The sequence below is a fragment of the Chamaea fasciata genome, unplaced genomic scaffold (assembly GCF_029207755.1).
Source record: "Chamaea fasciata isolate MVZ Bird 193981 ecotype frontalis unplaced genomic scaffold, bChaFas1.0.hap1 SCAF_6, whole genome shotgun sequence".
In the NCBI taxonomy this organism is placed as follows: domain Eukaryota; kingdom Metazoa; phylum Chordata; class Aves; order Passeriformes; family Sylviidae; genus Chamaea; species Chamaea fasciata.
In genome coordinates, this window is record NW_027094091.1 from 16,032,964 (window position 1) to 16,038,675 (window position 5,712).

Below are 5,712 nucleotides of genomic sequence, written 5' to 3' on the forward strand. Positions count from 1 at the left end.
ACATTAGGATTGGATTTTAATTTTTTCCCCTCAACCTGTTCTTCTAACTAGTAAATAATCAATTACATGCTATCATCATGGTTCAAAATAAGCCAGAACGCTGTAGAAGCTTCATTAAGCTTTTCTTATAAACCTTGAAGTTGTGTGAGATGAAACATATACTCAGATCCTTTGGTAAGTTAACAACAACAACAAAAAAAAAAACAGTGATGGGACATTATCTTTGCCTGTAATGAGAAAGCTTGCCAAAAAAAAAAAAAAAAGCAGGAAAAAAGAAAAAGCATAGGCAGAAAAGAAGCCAGCACAGTAAAATCTGTGACTGCGTGCGTTCACAGAACTGTGGCAGAAACTCTACTGGTCTGATTCCTGTCTTTTAAATCTGACTTAATGGAAGAATACATGTTTTAAAAAACATTAAAATGAGGGATTCCTATAAGAGTTTATGGGATTTTAATATTTCAGAATGGTTCTGATAAGACACTCTATTGGTATAATTTGTCATTAAGTCATTAATAAAACATATTCAAATTACAGCAATCACTGTTCAGGTTTATCTTTTAGAATAATAATTCCAAACCTCTTAACCTGGTACTCGGGAATATGTAAACTATTCTGTACCAAGTGTTCACTGGATATACCTGAAATATTGGATAGAGATGATATTCATTATAATATATATTGATTCTCTGACCAGCAGCATATGACTCTTATTCTTGTCTTATAAATATATAGGAAATAAATCAAAACACCACTATCCTCTGAGATCTTTATTCTCTTTTACTTACTTTGTATGGTATATTTTCACCATTGATAATTTGGCAATAAGTCAAAAGTTTTAATCAATGTTGACCTTATATCTATTTAAGATTTGCGTTGCATAGAAAATGGCTGGTGATATATTAAGCACATGATTTTTTTCAATGGATTTCTCATCAACATTGCAGTTGCAGAGATTAGTGTGTTGAATTCAGTGACTACATCATCATGTCTGAGACAGCAATTCACTTTCCTCACAAGCATGTTTATTCTGTCTTCCCTTTCTTTTGCTTGAAATGAGCAAAGGCAATATAAAAACTACAAGATACACGGACAACTCTAACTAATATTATGAACACTTCAGACATGTTTCAAAAATGGTTTCTGTTCAGTACAGCTTTGCCTATGCTTCTCTCTTTCATCAAAACCTGAAAGAAATTGAAAGACAGGCTAATTAAAGAGAAACATTCAGAGACTTGAGAGTATGGATTGAAAGACTAATTACAAGTTTTTCAATACTCCCCTTTGTTTCTGGTCTTCATTTGTACTTTTCCTTTAGAAAAAAAAAGTCAATTTCGACCAGAATTAGCTATTAATGTTTAGTTTCTCATCCTACATTGTAATTTTTTTTCTTTATGTCTTTGGGGCTTCAACATCCTGTTAAGCCCCATATGATCATGTAAATTTGATGGAAAAGCCATGTTCCACTGCTCAATTTTATAAATTATGCACAAATATTGACTTATGTATGCTGTAAGACCTCCTAGAATAGGGCCCCAGCATGTGCATCTGTTGAAAGAGCCTGCCAAAAAAAAGTGTGTCTCAGCCTCCAACATGTAAAATATGCATATTCAATTACAAAAAATCATGACATCATTTCAAAATGGTTTCAGTAACTTGATGCAGTCCCCAGGAAGCAATAACTTGCATGCCAACAACTCATGTAAGTTTTATGTATCTATTTAACTTCAACAACAACACCAAAAATAAATTAACATTACTACATGGCGTTTCTCATAACACACAATGCACTGGAATGCCCTCCAAATAAGGTTCTTGCATCTAATGATGTCTATACAAGCATCTCTCTACTTGATACACCATTTTGAGAGTAGGAGTAGGACAGATAACAAAAATCTCACAGGTTCAAAATACACTTTTTTTCCCAGATGTTTTTCTTTTGGATACTCTTTTGCTATTGTGTATTTGACAGTATTTTTCTCCAACTTCCTGAAAAGAACCAAAACTATAACCTGAATATTTATGAAAACAATGCACACTTTGAAGCATCACCTTCGGCATTTTCTTTCCATGCTAACATTGAAGTTATATTTTGGGATTGAGCAAATGTTTAATGCATACACAACCTTCTGAATAAAAATATGAACTTTCCTTTCATGGACAAAAACAATACCTTGTACTCACATTTGCTTTTCTTCTCAGTTCCTCTGTGCCATTCCTATGTGTCCCACAGTCCCTACTGAATGACTAGCAATAGAATAAAAACTCTACCTCATACCTAAAATAAATATAGATAGGCTGACCTAACCACAGGCATACTTTTAATGAACACAATTTTGAGTGTTTTATACAGCTGTAATCTAAGATTAGAAACACATGGTTCTGGTGGTAAATTAGCACTATGAAGATATATGGCAGTGAAAATTTCATGACATTTTCAGAACACATAAAGTACCCTGGGCTTAGATAAATTCAGACCTAACTCATTTTGAAACATGAAGGTTGTAGCCTTGTCACAACAAGTCGGAATAATGATAACACTATAATGATTTATTGAAGTTCTTATGAGGAATAATAAGGAGAGTTTTAAATTATCATCTGTGTTAGTGTTTCATCTGCATGGGAATCATATAGAATTATGTTTGAGAATAAAAAGCCTCAGAAAAAGGCCAAATTATTGCTGGAATAAAACCACAAAATCCTGTGAAACCATTTAATTTCATTTCAATTGATTTTTCCTCTCTCTGAATATTTTGTAAGGGGACAAAACTAATGGATTTGGAAGGGAGCTTTGACTTCAGAGCTTCATCTGCCTGAGTGCAGATCTGGATCTGTGGATGCAGAGCACTTGCACCAACATAGGAAGGACATTGCTCTTAGCAATTGCACTCTGATTAGGCTTAAAAGGTACCTAGTGTACATGTGCTTCAGAGAGCCTTTTTTTCAGTTTAATTAACGTTTTTCAAAGAGCTTTATTTCTAGAAATACAGAGCGTATAAAACAATCCAAAGCCAACTTTGAGCTTATGTTTTCTAAAGTGAATACTTTCTGGGAATTTATAATAGCTGTAAATTGAAGATCATGTGTGTTTGAATGATAATATAGATTTTGCCTTTATTTTGTCTGCCTACATGCCAATGAATTTAGGTGCTAAACAACGCTTGAAGGGTCTCAGTGGCTCAAATATTTTACTATTAAATTTAGATGGGAAGAACAAAGGGTAAAATGAAAAGGACTATAAACCTATGGTAGGTCTCTGCTACCCAAAACTAAATGCCAGTATTTGTAGTAGAAGTGGGTCCATTGGCCAGACTAGGCTTTGTTTAAATAAAGAGCTCTTCTGCAGGAGCTATGAAATACAAAGAATTTAGATTTGTCTGTCTTTCAACAATTAAAAGTTTCATTTGTTACTTGGTGGTAATAGTTACTTCGGAAGAGTTAAACAAGATTTTTCCTTTCTTTTTGATAGGACTAAAAACAAAGAATGAGATCATACCAAAGGAGATGGAGAGACAGATTTCATATAATGAAATGCAGATATTTTGCCTAGGTTCTGTTCAGCCTGGTTTGATTGGAGCTTTTTAAGGCCTCAGAAATGGATGAAGGGATTTTTATCAGCATGTTTAATACTCAGCTTATCATCAGTGGAAGAATGGACAATATTTAGACTCCCCTGTGCCTGTCAATAGAATGAAATCTGTTGAGTAGAAAATGTATAGAAAAGCTGAGAGAAAAAAAAAAAACCAACAAACCCAAACATATATGCATAGAAAATACTTCCTTCAGCAAAAGATTTACTGAATATTTTTTAATGAAAGCTATGATCTAAAACAAGAACTAAATGAAAAATGGGTGATTTGACCCATCTCTGAAGAACATTCATAGGGTAGGCTCTACATAAAATTACTAAGACTATTTTTATCTTAAATTTTCAAACCCAAAATACTTGAAAGTAATAAATATGAGGTCAATTGTTACCAAACAGATGAGAATTTTTGGAAGTACTACAGTTGACCAGAAATAACCTAAATAACCTTGAAATTATTTAGCAAAAAAAAATTAATAATAAAATTATCTGCATACACAGCAATAAAACTAAGAATTTTAATATTCTGGAAATAAAGACATGAAAGATTGTGTTATCCCATTAATATCCCTCAGGACTTCTATCAGATCATGAATAACAGGAGTATCTGAGGTACAGTATTAGAAAGTGATATAGGGAAAGTCGGGGAAAAGGAGGAAGTTCAAGAGGGAAAGGAACAAGCTCATTCTGTATGTACCAAAACAATTTATTTAAAAGTTGCAGGATATGCTATCAATGTTTTTCTGTCATTATGATCAAGTCTGGAGAATATTATTAACTACATAGCAAATGAGCAGCCCTTCTGGATGTAGTAGCAAAAATACAATGCATAGTGGAAATGTGATGCAAACTGTAGGTACTATAGAAATCTTTTCACTTGGCTTTTTTTTTTTCTATAGGCAGATGGCAAAAAAATTCTAGTGAAATGAGATATAAATTCCTTCAGTACTAGGATAGGACTCCCACCAAGACATAACAAGTCAGGATTCTTAATTAGATTAATCTACAAAATCCTTAGACTAATAATTACTGTTTAATTTTCCATCTCTCAAAGGCAAATTTCTTTCAGGAGCTTTGAAGAGTATGATCCTATTAATCCATCTGTCAGTACCTTTTTAATATAGAACAAAATAAATGAAATGCCAAGTATTTCAATAACTAGTTAGGAACTGGAAGGAAACAGAGGTAGAGAAAACAAGTTACTCAAATTGAAAGCACATACTGCCTTTTAAAAAAAAGTATTAATAATGTGGCATTACTACATAAACTTTGAAAGGATTATATGCAAGGTGCATATTCTTGAAGTTTGATACTCCGCATTCTTACTGATTAACTTTGAAAGTTAAAAAAACCCCCCCGAACACTATACTGTAAAAATAGCTGTCAATTTCAAAAGTATTCCAAAAAATTTGAATAACAGCTTTCACAAGCCTCATGAAAATTAATGGAAATTTCATCAACAAAGGAGTTAAAATCTTGTAAGCTTAAATAGAATTTGTGGGCCTTTCCATTCGCTGTGAAGAAAGGTTGAATGAAGACCTGGGTAGCACTGGAATAATTTAGCTCAAGGTGATTATCCTGATTATTGTTTTCTATTTTTAAAAGAAACTTTAAAGTGTAACTCCAAATGCTTCGAGTTCACTTGTGCAGAGACACTTCTTTTAGAAGGCTGCCCCAGAATTCCACACATTTATATAAAGAATTTCAAGGTCATTAGATGTCATGTTCACACTTTGTCCCTTACTCTGATTATTTTTGAGGAATTATATTTTGGCAGAAATAACAAGGTCAATAGCCTCTTGGAGAATAGTATGACTCCAAGACCTGAAGATCCTGGATTCATCTGCATCCAGATCACTTTAAAAACTGAGCATGGAAAAGGATCACTGAAGGTATCAAATAATCAGGAACTGCATCCTTTCAAACTTCAAAAAAAGAGAAAATGTATAAAAGTAGATGTTATGTGATTAGGAAGTAAGGCAATTTTTTAGCTTCTATTCTTATTTTGCAGTTATCAGGGTGACTTTCAACAAGGTAATTCAGATTAAAATCTCATGTAAGCGTAAACTCTGCTAAACACATCTAAATTCATAAACAATGGAATTTAATTATCAACATCAAAGCAATAA